The sequence below is a fragment of the Ahaetulla prasina genome, chromosome 2, assembly GCF_028640845.1.
Source record: "Ahaetulla prasina isolate Xishuangbanna chromosome 2, ASM2864084v1, whole genome shotgun sequence".
Taxonomy (NCBI): Eukaryota; Metazoa; Chordata; class Lepidosauria; order Squamata; family Colubridae; genus Ahaetulla; species Ahaetulla prasina.
In genome coordinates, this window is record NC_080540.1 from 279980254 (window position 1) to 279995086 (window position 14833).

At 35.5% G+C, this 14833-nt stretch overlaps 1 pseudogene; it reads right to left on the reverse strand.

The window, feature by feature from the left end:
* The window catches only part of LOC131191721 (zinc finger protein 862-like), a 36799-nt pseudogene that overhangs the window by 15707 nt on the left and 6259 nt on the right, over positions 1 to 14833 (reverse strand).

Genomic DNA, 14833 nt, shown 5'->3' on the forward strand with positions numbered 1-14833 from the left:
GTTATTTATTTTACAAATAGAACAGTGAGAAATCAGATTTTGCAAGCCTCATATAAGGGGGAGAAGATTCAGATTGCTGGTCAGGATATTTTAATATTAAAGGAAATTCCACCAAAAATGTTAAGGGCTAGAAAGGAATTTGCCTTCCTGGTGAATGAACTTAAAAAACGTCAGATTGAATATAGATGGGATATTCCAACTGGTATAATAGTATATTATGCAGGGAAAGTACATCGTCTCAATACAGTTGGAAAAGCGAGAGAATTTTATGTTGAGGCATTAAAAGTTGGAAGTCTTTCTCCACTGGATGCTAGAAGAAAGGAGACTGAAGTGAAGGAAAGAGAAGTGAAGCAGGTTCAAGAACAGATTGCGATGGAAGAAGATTTATTACAAGTGTTGGAAATACCTATGACGGGTCCAGATTCAAAAGAACAAAGGCTGACAAGAGCTGCTGCTAAACGCAAGGAACAAGAGATGAAGGCACAACAACAACTGGCAACTACTACAACGGAAACAGTGGGAGGAGCAAGGCCTAAAGCAAAATGTGATTTTGGCTAGTGTTCCAAAAGTTTCCTTTGGCCGATAATGGCAATTAAACTATTATCTTGGAATGTTAATGGTTTGAATTCACATGAAGAGAAGGAAAGTATTTCATTATTTGAAACAATTTAAAATGACATTACTTGTTTACAAGAACACATATTAGATCTTTAGACCAGAAATATTTGATAAATTCAAAACTGGGAGTACATTTTGTTGCCTCCTCTTTGGAGAAAAAAAATGGTTTAGTTATATATATAAAGAAGGATATATCAGCAAAATTAATTGAGGTGGATAAGCAAGGAAGATACATTGCTATTGAACTCTTGTTGGAGGGAAAGAAGACATTATTAATAGGAGTTTATGCTCCGAATCAACAACAAGAAAATTTTTCAAGTTTTTACATAAAAGAATAGTATTTTGGGATTATAAATCATATATATTAATGGGTGATTGGAATGGTGTGTTGGATACTCAAAAGACAAAAAGCTTAAGGAAGATATCAAGCGGCGAAATTACCAAAGGCTTTTTGAAATGATGGAGGACTTGGAATTAAGAGATATTTGGAGAGAACATAATACAGAAGAGAGGGATTTTACCTTCTTTTCTGATAGGCACCAATCATTTTCGAGGATTGATTTTATTTTGATTACTAATGATTTGTATTCTAGAGTGAAGAAGACGAAGATTTGTTCAAGAACTTTATCTGATCATAGTCCAGTTTGGATTGAATTTGATCGGGAAAAGGAGGCTAGGAGATCATGGAGGTTGAATGAGAATTTGTTTAAATATGAACAAAATGTAAATGAATGTAAAAACAAATGAAAGAATTTTTATTATGAATATGAAAAAGAGACATCTATAGAGATGATTTGGGACTCAGTAAGGCTTATATGAGAGGAAATCTTATACAAATGAATATTAAATACAAAAATAAATTGCAGAAAAGAAAAAGGAACTGGAAGAGGAAATTAAAAGAAAGACCAATTATTGATAAATAGCCCAGGAAATAGTAAAATAAAAGAATCAATAAATATATTGAGAGGTCAGTTTAATATGTTGATGGCAGATCAAGTAGCAATTAATTTACAATATGTAAAACATAATACGTTTAATAATGCCAATAAGCCAGGAAGATGGCTTGCCTATTTAATAAGGAAAAACAGAAAATCACGAACGATTGATAAAATAGAATATAGGGTAAGGAAGTTTATCAAAAGAACTTGATTAAAAAGCATTTTAGAGTATTATAGTAAGTTATATTCTAGGGATATGGTTGATGATACAGAGATAGAAAGATATTTACAACAACAAAATATTTGTGAGCTTACAGAAAATCAAAGAGAAGAATTGAATCAATTAATTACTTCAGAGGAAATTTTCTTAGCAATTAAACAACTTAAAATCGGTAAAGCACCAGGAAAAGATGGTTTAACAGCTGTTTATTATAAAATTTACAAAATGAGATGGTTGAACCACTTAAAGAGTTATTTAATAAAATTCAAATGGGAGGAGATGTTCTCTTCATGGAGGACAGCCTTTATTTCGTTAATACCGAAGGAAGATCGAGATGGTATTAAAGCAGAGAATTATAGGCCTATATCACTTTTAAATACTGATTACAAGATATTTACCAAGATATTGGCTAATAGATTAATGCCAGTGATGAATCAAATAATTCATAATGATCAGTCAGGATTTATTAAGGGTAGGCAGATGAGATATAATGTGAGGCAAATCGTAAATTTACTTGAATATTTGGAACGAAACAACCAAGTATCAGCGGCATTCCTTTTTGGATGCTGAAAAGCTTTTGATAGATTGGATTGGCAGTTTTGTTTAAAGTAATAGAAAAATGCAATTTGGGGATTATTTTTTTCGTGCAATTAAAGCAATATATCAGAAGCAAACAGCACAAATAATAGTAAATGGTGGGTTAACAGAAACTTTTAAAATTGAGAAAGGGACGAGACAGGGATGTCCCTTGTCCCCATTACTTTTATTTTAACTTTAGAAATTCTTCTGAATAACATACGTGGTTCCGATCGAATAAAGGGAATTAGAGTTAAACATCAAGATTATAGATTAAGAGCTTTTGCAGATGACCTGGTTGTTACTGTATCTCAACCAATATACTCAGTAACTGGTTTAAAAGATATAATTGGTCAGTATGGTAAAGTATCTGGATTTAAGGTGAATCAGCAAAAGACAAAGATGATAACTAAAAATATGAATATACAACAAAAAGAAGAGTTAGAAAGAACTTCAGGTTTTGAAATCGTTAAAAAGGTTAAATATTTAGGAATATATATTACAGCTTCAAATGTTAAATTATACAAAAATAATTATGAGGTATTGTGGCAGAAGGTATGGAAAGAAATGGAGAGTTGGAAGAAGTTACAACTATCTTTGCTGGGAAGAATAGCGGCTATAAAAATGAATGTTTTGCCCAGGTTTTTGTTTTTGTTTCAAATGATACCGGTGTTTAAGAATGATATTAAATTACAGGAATGGCAAAAGGGGATTAGTAAATTTGTATGGATGGGCAAAAAACCAAGAATAAAATTAAAAGTAATGCAGGATATAAGGGAAAGGGGGGGTCTTAAAATGCCTAATTTAAAATTGTATTATGAAGCAGTTGTTTTATCATTAATTACTGATTGGATTAATTTAACTGAGGAAAGAGTTCTGAATATAGAAGGTTATGGTTTGTTATATGGGTGGCATGCCTATTTATTATATGATAAGAAAGTTGATAAAATATTTAAAAATAATATAATTAGAAATGCATTATTGAGGGTTTGGAGGAAATATCAATACAAATTAGATGGAAAGATTCCAATATGGGCAAACCCGAGACACATGATAGAAAATATAAATATATATCAAAAGATGGAGGTAGTTACTTATAAAGAACTTCTTTGTATGGAAAAGGGGGAGTTACAATTAAAATCTAGAGAAAAGATGGGGGAAGAAGGGAAAAATTATACATGGTTCCAATATGGACAACTACAAGCTAGATGGAAATTAGATCAAAAATAGGTGTTAAGCAATTGAGGATAATTTGTTAAAACAAATGAGAGATCAAGGTCAACAGCATATTAAGAGGTTGTATAATGTATTAGTAGAAATAGATTCAGAGACTGATTTGGTTAAGGATTGTATGATTAAGTGGGCACAAAATTTTCAGCAACCAATAATGTTGGAAACTTGGGAAAGAATTTGGGTGAGGAATGTTAAATTTACACAAGCGCAAAATATGAGAGAAAATTTTATAAGATGTTTTATAGATGGCATTTAGACCCCAAAAATTGTCATGTATGTATCCTAATGTACAGGCTAAATGCGGGAGATGTGATTGTGAAGATGCTACTTATTATCATATATGGTGGACTTGCAAAAAAGTTAAAGCATTTTGGATTAAAGTATGGTGGATCATGCAGAATATTTTGAAAAAGAAGATTAAGTTTACCCGCAGTTCTTTTACTAGGAATAATTATGGATTGTACAGCTATAGAGACTAAATTGATTCTGAACTTAATAACAGCCGCAAGACTTTTGATTGCTCAATATTGGAAGAAAGAAGAATTACCTACAATTGAAGAATGGACTCTTAAAGTATCAAATCTGGCAGAAATGGCAAAATCTCTGCTTACTAGAAAGACTATACACAAGAAAAATATATTTTAGAATGGAAAATGTGGATTGATTATATTCAAAATAAGTATCAGATAAAAAAATATCAAATAGCATATGAGTAAATTTAGGAAATAATTTGTATTAGATATATTTTTGAAGGAGAGGGGAATTGAGAGTGTGAATAAGCGTGGAGAGACTAGAGATTATAATTTAGGAATTATTTTAGATTATGATTGTTAGTTTTGATACCCAGCATTTTGTTCTGGGAAGTCGGGGTGGGGTGGGGGTAAGGGAAGGGAATTGGGGGTTGAGGTTAGTGATGGAGTGATGGTTAATGTACAGGGATTATTGAAGATGTATAAATATAATTAATGTAGGGTCGGGTCTGACCAGTTGCCATTTTAGAACGGTGGGGAGGGAAAAAGAGAGTAGGAGGTAGGAAAGAGGAGAAGAGGAAGGAAGAGGGGTAGAAGAGGGAGAAGAGTGTAGGGTGGAGGGAGGAGAGGAGGTAGATAAGAGAAGGAGAGGAAGGTTTGGAAAGTAAAAGAAGGTAGAAGAGGGAAGAAGGTTAAAAAGGGGGGTGGTGACTGGGCAGGCCCGACTAATTGTATATAACTGTACATTGGATGAATTATTTGATAAGATTGTAAAAATAAAACTTTTTTTATAAAAAAAAAATAAAAAATATTTAAGCCTCTCTCTCATTCCAACCATCATTTTTTTTACTTTTTATTTTAAGATCTGGAAATAACTCCATGGATATAGAATCAGCGTTGAAAAGCAGAAATGTCTGAATTTAACTGTTACAAATAATCAGAAACGGACAATGAATTGTGTTCAGATTTGAAAGTCAAGCATATAATCAACTGTGCCTTAGAATGGAAATGTATTTTATAAAAACTAACTACAAATAGCATCTACTCATTACTTCAGAATTGTTGGAATGTAACAGACAGTGTTTGGAATCCATTGAAAATTGCGGTCTTACCTCCCCCCCCCCCCTGGATTATGGTATCTGAATATTTATACTTACTTCTATGAGATGCTTCTGACGGTTAAATGGTAAAGGCTCTATAGGACTTTCTGGAATGGCTAAATCTTCACTGCCTTTAAACCACAGACCAACCTAAAGCAAACAAGTGAAAATCTTATCCTTTGAACTATGACTGTTCACAACATTTGAATTTTTGAACTTTTTCGCACTTCAAAAATGCGTGGAAAGTAGGAACATCATCAAATTAGAAAGCTCCACTGAGACATTACTTTTCAATAACATTATCGGGATTTCATTTTGAAAATTGATTCTTTAAAATTGTGGGTGGATTTAGTATCTTGATTTGTCTCAAAAACACGTTTGTTTGTGTTTTTCTCTCCCACTTCCATTTATCATTTCAAACATCGGAGGATGGGGTATGAGAGGCTGAACCCAAAAATTGTTCTACCCAACTTCCTGTGTTGTTTCTGGAGTTTTTGGTTTGGTTTTTTTTCCTCTTTACCTATATGAAGCAAAATACCGCAATTCTGCGTAGGTGTGTATAAAACAGATCTACATTTCTTTGTGGGTTTATCATCCTGAATAGGGAATAAATTTTTTCCTGTCCCATGATTTGAAGGGGAGGCTGCTGTTGCTTCCATTCTTTTCCTGAAGACAGCTATTGCTCCATTACAATGTTTTTTGAAAGGATATATAAAGAAGGATAATGAATACAGACTATGAGCTTACTGAATGATTAATGTGGGGAAGTTTTACCACTTGATAAGCCTTTACCCCATATTAAAATCCATGGTAAGAAACAACACCCACTCCATCCTTTATTGAAATGACATGACATTGCAAAACTGTTGGAGAAAGTCTTCCTATTTAGGCCAGAATCTGTGGAAGGCAGCTCTCTGAAACGCTACATTATTATTTTATAGACATCAGTACTTTAGCTGGTATTGGCCTTTGTACTCATTGAATTCTTCTCAAGAAAGGAGTATATCATAATCACTATTCAATTTTATTAACTGCCTGAACATGTCTCTGTAGTTTTCCAGGCAAAGTTTTGGAGGTGGATTGCCATTTCTTTCTTCCTAGGTCTGACCTTTGAGTCTAGGCTGGATTTTGTGCCAAAGACAAGACTAGAATTCAGAGCTTCCTGGTTTCTAGCCTTGTGCCTTAGCCACGACTCCAAACTGGCTTTCCAATTATATATTGAGAAATCCCTCCACTTTCACCCCAGCTTCATTGATTCTCTGTGCTCCTTTTTTATCTTGTCCAATGCCAGTATGATAGGATTTGGTTGAGCATCCCCATTAAAGACAATGCACAAGAATGGGCTTTTTGAATGCAAGAACACATGCCTTTCTGCATAAATACATTAGCCCTTTATCCCCCCCCCGCATTTTTTCTTTTTTAGTACAGAATCCTCAAAATTCTTATGCATTCTTATATTCAAAGCAGAAAACAGCATATAGTCTTTTTCATACACTTGAGCTAAGCAGTTTAACATGGCACCCCTTCAGAAGAGGAGATAATAAGGAAGATACTAGTCTGTGCAGAAATGGATGAACTAACGTTAAAAATAAAAGACAAAGGTGAGACAGAATATTATGACACATGGAACAGATTCTATCAATGGCTAGAAGCACGAGGTAGAAGTCAAAATATGAAAAAATTAGGCTAGGCAGACCTGGAATGAGATACTATATATGTATCATTGTATTAGAATGAATATGATGGTCAAAAATAATTGTACAACACTAGCACTGTTTAAGTAGTATATATGTTATTCGTCTTCACTTTGGTTTTTATGGCAAGTGAAATGCCAGGACAGTCACACTGTATTCAATATATTTATATGTAAATAATAAAAATATATTTTTTAAAAAACATGGACCATTGGGAGAGAAGAAACCAAGTATTCTCTCTGCTTCTCTCCAATCCAAAATTCTCTCATGATATTTTAAGTAGCAAAAGTAGTTCCTATGTTAACTTGAATGGATTTGGAAAGGGAATGCAAAGCTGATTCATTAACTGAGCATGGACAAATTTACCCAAAGAATTAATAATCCCAACCATGGAACGATTTCCTCACATTCAATTCACACAACATATTTACTAAATTGTAATTCTAGCACTATTTTTCTCCAATATCCTATTTTTTTTCTACCTGCTTTTATGGAGCAGGAGAGCTATGATAACGTATATTACTGGGAAAATAAGTTTCTGACCTCTGTAACTATATGGTGGAACCTGGCTGAAGGCATAGAGTATGCTAGCAACTAGAGTTAGAGAAAGCTGCTTTGAGTCCCAAAGAGAAAACTGCTGAGAAGGAATAAAAAAAACCAAACAAAAACAAAATAAGGTTGAAGTCTCTCGAGGAAAAAGGTCACAGGGTAGGAAATGATTATTTTAAAACCTTAAAATGAAGTTTCAATGTTTGGTATAATAAAAATAGCACCATGTATCTTTCAAACTTCATTGATGATGACAATAATGATAATTATCTTCTGAAGGTCACTTGGCAAATCATGGCTATTTAGGATCAATTTAAATTTTATTCAAAAATCTGTGAATTGTCCCAAATTAAGGGATTACGGTTTTGTAAAAAGGAGTTTTTTATGAATTGTCCAGGAACTGTTCTAATTTATATATGCTTCCAAGCAAGCTGCTATTTGTAAGATACATGCTGTAAACTTGAATAATTCTATTTTTTTCAGTTGTTTTGACAAATTTTATTGTTAAAGCTCCTAAAATTCAAGTAGTTATTAGGAAAAAAATTGCTGGTTTATTCCATAATCTCCATTTCATTTTTTAAGTCAGGATATTTTATAATCTTTTCCAGCTACTTTTGAGCTACTTTACTATTATTTGGAACGGCCAGATCTACAAGTAAAACTTGGGTTTTTCAACTACTGTGATGTGTGGTGAATTATGTTCTAAATCTCAATCTATGTGAATGTGAAAGTGCCATACAATTTGTACATGATCTTTCATAGCATTTTTTTCAATCTTGCAATTGTATCAATATTTGAAGACATCAGAACCATACTTTTTTTTTTTTAATATACTGTTTTTCTCCCACAGTCACGTTTTGCCTTATAACCTGTCTGGACAATTTTGTATTATAGGCTACTTTTGATTCAGTCACATTCAAAATATTTTCCTCTTAGACATGTTTAGGATTTTCTGTTTGTTTTGCATTTATATAATCATTTAAGCCTCTGACTTTATCCTCCAGTGTCTGCTTCAGTTGCAACAAACCATGACTACCCATTTCCCCTGTTAAATAAAACAGTTTTTGTTACCTTTTGTATGTAATGCATGATATTGTTTATCTATCTGAGGCATTTCAGTCAAATACAGGTAGTCTTCATCTTATGACCACAACTGAGCCCAAAATTTATGTTGTTAAGTGAAAAGTTTGTTAAGTGAGTTTTGGCCCATTTTACGACTTTTCTTGCCCCATTTGTTAAATGAATCACTGCAATTGTTAAATTAGTGTCATGGTTGTTAAGTGAATCTGGCTTCCCCATTGACTTTGTTTGTCAGAAGTTTGCAAAAGGGGGTCACCTGATCCTGGGACATTGCAACTGTCATAAATGTGAGTCAATTGTCAAGCATCTGAATGTAATGAGGATGCTGCAATGATCATAAATGTGAAAAATGATCATTAGTCATTTTTTTCAGTGCCGCTGTAACTTTGAATGATCACTAAATGCACAGTTGTTAAGTCGAGGACTACCTGTAGTGTCCAGTCAGTAATATTTGCTTGTTGTATTACAGGCCCAGCCCAAATATTAAGTGTTTTGATTGTACTATTGTGAATCACTACAAATTCAAAAAAAATTCTGACTCATGTTGAAAGATGAAATATGGTTTGGGCATGCAAGTACCGTGTTTCCCCAAAAATAAGACTCTGAAATAAGCGCTTGGCCTTATTGCCATGCGCTCAAAAACCCAATTGAGCTTATTATCAGGGGATGTCTTATTTTGGGGGAAACAGGGTATTTGTTTTAAATTGGATGTTTTAAAACATCCAAATATTTGCAACTTTTCTCCATTGATTTTAATGCCACCCCATATTTTAATTCTTCCTGTGTATTCAATTTATCCTTTTTAGATTTCCCATGCTGTACATTTATCCAATCAAAATTCCATTTTTTTATGTCATCACTAAAGATTTTTAAATGTAAATACAAGTTACTTTATTTCTCTAGATGATTTTAGAAGAAGTTCAATTATAATTTATATAAACAATTGGGAAACTTACTCATCCCTTTCTTAGATAATTTGGAGCCCAGTGGCATTTTTAGTCCAAATTATCATGAATAGAATCAGCATATTTTAAAGAGTGGAGACAAAGAGTCTCCTTCAAAAAAATGTTTTTGAGATGGGGAATATGCCACTGCGCTGTCTTACACACTTAAAAGGACTGAGCATAGATTCTCTAATTGTATGCTACGGTACCACCATGCACAAGGCATCCATTTGTTATGTATTACTATGCCTCAAGAACCACAGAGACTCCTGAGAACCTGACCTCGACTCTTTTGTCTTTCTAAAGAAATGGTGAGGAAGTATTTATAAATCAGAATGAAACCTGAGGTAAAGGTAACATTAAGTTATTTAATGTATTAATTACATTGAGTGAGACTGACTTCTATTCAGTTGTTTTCATTTTTCACACGTATCAGCACATACCCTCAGACATACAGATACAGTGGCCCATGCTGAGCCACAAACCACATGTAAAGTACAATCCAATATATATTTACTAAGAAATACGTCTCACTGCATGCAATGAGGTTTACCTCCTAAGTCTACGTGCATAGCAGAGAAGTGTTAAAAAGCCACAATGTTTAGAAAAAGGAGGTGGGGTTAGCAGTTATGCTTAGAGAGGGGTACTTTGACTAGGGTTGGCCTAAATAAAATTTTGCTTGCACTGATGCGCACTGATTGTGACATATTAAAAGCAGCTTTGCTGATGATGTAAAGTTATTTAACACCACTGACAATGCTGCTGCCCTACAAAGCGACCTTGACCATGTGTCAGAATGGTCGCGCATTTGGCAACTCCAAATCTCAACTAATAAATGCTCTGTTTTATACATTGGCAATAAAAATCAGAACATCAACTACAAGTTGGGTGGAAATGACCTTGTAGATGACCCTCACTCTGTCAAGGACCTTGGAGTATTCATCTCAAACGATCTAAGCCCCAGACCCCACTGTAATAGCATTGCCAAAAAGGCATTAAGAATTGTTAACTTAATTTTGTGAAGCTTCTTCTCCGGTAACATTGCATTGCTAACTAGGGCATACAAAACCTTTGCCAGACCAATTCTCGAATACAGCTCGTCTGCCTGGAATCCACGCTGTATATCGGACATTAATTCAATTGAGCGAGTCCAGAGGTATTTCACGAGAAGGGTACTCCATTCCTCTACTCACAATAGAATCCCTTATGCCATCAGGCTTGAAATTTTGGACTTGGACAATCTGGAAATGCGCCACCTGTGGTCTCACCTAAGCATAGTACACAAAATTGTCTTCTACAATGTCTTACCTGTCAACAACTTCTTCAGTTTCAACCTCAATAATACACAGGCAAACAATTGATACAAACTCAAGGTTAAACTGCTCCAACCTCGATTGCAGAAAATATGACTTCAGCAACAGAATGGCCAACGCCTGGAATGTTCTACCTGACTCCGTTGTTACATCCTCAAACCCTCACAGCTTCAACCTTACACTGTCTATAGTGGGCCTCACCCCATTCCTAAGAAGGGGGCGTATATAAGCACACTAGCGTGCCTACTGTCCCTTTCTTACTGTCCTCATTTATTTGTATTCATTTCCTTTGTTTATGTCCATGTTCGTATTTATGCCTGCTATCTTGTACATGTTCGACAAACTAATAAATAAATAAAATAAAAACTCACAGTGTACGCCGGGCTACCTGCTTATCTCATTGCTCTTAGTAAGATTCAGTCACAAACTCTTAAAAGGGCAAATATAAAAGACTGGAACCTGATCGTATTGTTCCTGGGTGACAAATCCAGATCCTTCGATATCCACGTCCTGAAATCTCTGTAATGTTTCAAGCAGTTCCGTTACAGAGGGAATAGGCCAAGGCTGGGAAGCTGCATGTAAGAATCTGCGCCAGTCCACTGTGTCCAAATTCACAAGTAGGAATAATGATAGGCTCTGCAACTGTAACATAGAATTTCAAGCACGGAGATGAATGCATGATCCCATACAGCAAAAAGATTAGGAATGGACGATGTAGGACAGAATATAGAATAGAATAGAATAGAATAGAATAGAATAGAATTTTTTATTGGCCATGTGTTATTGGACACACAAGGAATTTGTCTTGGTGCATATGCTCTCAGTGTACATAAAAGAAAAGATACTTTCATCAAGGTATAACACTTAAAACACTAAATGATAGTCATAGGGTACAAATTTATTTGTAAGTTAATATTTGTAAACTCAAATATTTGTAAACAAATATTGTTGCTGGACTTCAACTATTTAAATTCCCAGCAAGCCATGGAGGTTGGGAAGCATGGAAATCAAAGCCCAATATATATACTGAAGCCATTGGGCAGGAGTTAGATAGATAAATAATTGGACAGACATGTAGAGGACTTCCCTGATAGGAACGGCAAAGTAATTATGATAATTTGCCAGCAGAAAACTGTCATTTAGTACAAGTGCTTTCAAGGCTTTCCTAATTGGCAAGCAGAGGAAGCAAAAACAACAGATTTCAATTAGTTAAGTATATTTCATATTTGGGAGCCATTAGAATTGACGCAACCCCGGAGGCAACTCATTCCAAAGGGCAGGAGCCCCCACAGAGAAGGCCCTCCCCCTGGGGACCGCCAGTCGATATTGTTTGGCTGATGGCACCCTAAGGAGGCCCTCCCTAAGGGAGCGCACAGGTCGATGGGAGGCTATTGGTGGCAGTAGGCAGTCCCGTAAGTAACCCGGTCCTATGCCATGGAGCGCTTTAAAGGTGATAACCAACACCTTGAATTGCACCCAGAAGACCACCGGCAGCCAGTGCAGCTTGCGCAGGAGAGGTGTTATATGGGAGCAATGTGGTGCTCCCTCTATTACCCGCGCAGCCACATTCTGGACCAGCTGGAGCCTCCTGGTGCTCTTCAAGGGGAGCCCCATGGACTACATTGCAGTAGTCCAGGCGGTCTGCAGTCAAGACTGAATTGAACACCCCTGCCCCACCCCAATTGTTTTAATGTTATTTTAGGTTAATATACAGAGTTTTGAAAAGTGTAAAGAGATTTCCAGCCTCACTGAGTTACACCGAGATAATTAAAGTTAACTCTTTTTTAAATGCTTCCCCCCCCATTTCTCAGCAACTGGACTGAGGAATCTTTTCTGAGATAAATACTCCTTTGACTTTTTTTTTTTTTGAATTTGCATTTATATCCCGCCCTTCTCCGAAGACTCAGGGCAGCTTACATTGTGTTAAGCAATAGTCTTCATCCATTTGTATATTATACAAAATCAACTTTATTGCCCCCAACAATCTGGGTCCTCAGATTGCCTGTAGCTTCCCATAATTTCTCTCTGTCATCCACAATACCCAATAAAAACAAATATTTCTTTCTCCCAAAGTAACAATCTGCTTCATTCTTTTTAAATGTAAGATGACTGGGCTTTCTCTCTTCACAGAGTAATAGTTATGGCAAGGTTTCTTAACATGGCAACTTTAAAACTTATGGACTTCAACTCCCAGAGATCTCCAATCTGTAGGTATGTACTTCTTGTCCCAGAATTTCCCAGCGAGCAAGTCCAAACTTTTAAAGTTGCCAAATTGAGAAATGCTGACTTAGGGTTAGCTGGCACTCAGGTGACCTATAAACTCCATGGTCACTCTCAATCGTGGAAGCTCACTCGATAACTTTGGGCTGGTCATTTTTCTTTAGTCCAATTGATCTTACAGGATAATTGTAAGGAACAATAGTAGAAGAACAAAAAGCAGGGTATAAATCTACCAAATCAATAAATAACACACATAAATATGAAAGCAATCCCCATGTTTAGATTTCACTTGGTCTTGAAGTCACAGATGGGTTGTCCACAATATGAAACAAATCCACGAAGTTGACTTCCAGAAGTACTCAAAATGATTTAACTGATTAGCACCTTTCATACACATAGGTAAACAAGCTCCCTTTATAAATTGCTAGCATCCTCTCCATCCAAGCAATATGTACTATCCTTCTAAAACTGTTAACCCCTAGATTTTGTAATTCAACCACTTAGCAATATATTCAAATCAAAACTAAAGCAACATCACATACACTAGGGGTGCCCATAGGGATGGTCAAGCGGGCGGTCATAACTGTATAATTATGGTTTCCATATTGACTTTTTAGACTTTTCCCTCATAAGTGCCCTGATGGATACTTACATCATACATGGAGAGATGTAGCCAGGCATCAGGAAGCATATTGGACCCAAGATTCAGAGTGATCAAATCAAACAAAATATCTGTGAATGTTTTACTTGGTATTAAACCTAAGCAAATAAGAAAGAAGAGGAGGAATGGGTCAAAGTGGAATTAACATTAAAAAAAATCAATTACATTTCACTGCCTAATAGGTACATAGCATATTTCCCTGCCTTTCTTTCCTAATTATATTATGTATACAAAGACTGTAATTTATATGTAATTTTACAATGGATGTACATTTCAATATCTTTACACTATGTAAACAAAGCGGTGGGTTACTATCAATCATGTATGATCCAAGAGAAAACAAAAGGAGTTTCCTGCTCCTTCTTTATCCAGAACAGTGGCTGATAAAGTCTATTCCCCTAATAAACATCTGGAACATAACTGGTTTCCAAATTGGAGTTGAAAAAAGGACATTTAGCACATCATCAGTGCTAAATGTGGGGTTTGCACTGCCTTCACTAGCACTGATTTTGTACCTAGTTGAGTAGTGAAATGTCTGTATGTAAGCAACCAAGCTCAGAAAGCATCAAGGACCACACAATTCAATCCTGAGCTAAACATTTTCTCTTCCATTGAAGCATTACTACATGCAAATAATACTTCTGCTACAGCACAGGTTATCAATGGGCTTGAGTGCAATTCAAGGTGCTGGTTATCATTTATAAAGACCTACATTGCATAGGGACTAGATGGTTGTCTTGTCTCCTGTAGTGTCTCTCGCATGGCTTGCTTTGGGTTCCATTAAATCATCAATATTACCTAGTGAGAGCCAGGAAGCAAGCCTTTTCTGTCACTGCCTCCCCTAGAGATCATCAGCTTCCTTGCCTTCAAGTGAATCTCCCCCCTCCCCCAAAGATCTTGTTTTTGGCAAGATCTTTTTAATTTTATGAAGCTACTCAGAGTCATTCTAGGGTTGAGTGGCCTAGAAATCTGACAAATAAATACATTTTTATCTTGTTGTCTTCACACAGGTAGTCTTTGGCTTATAGCCATTTGTTCAATGGTGATGAACAAATGGTATTTAAGACAGGTTCTATACCAACATCAATTTTGGCATTATTTTAGCCCCTTCTTGAGAGTATCTTGAGAACAAATGGACTTTGGATTGAATGGACCCCACTCTGTCTTGATCCACCCTCTATTAACAGCAAAGTCCTGATGACAGAAAGCAGTGGCAG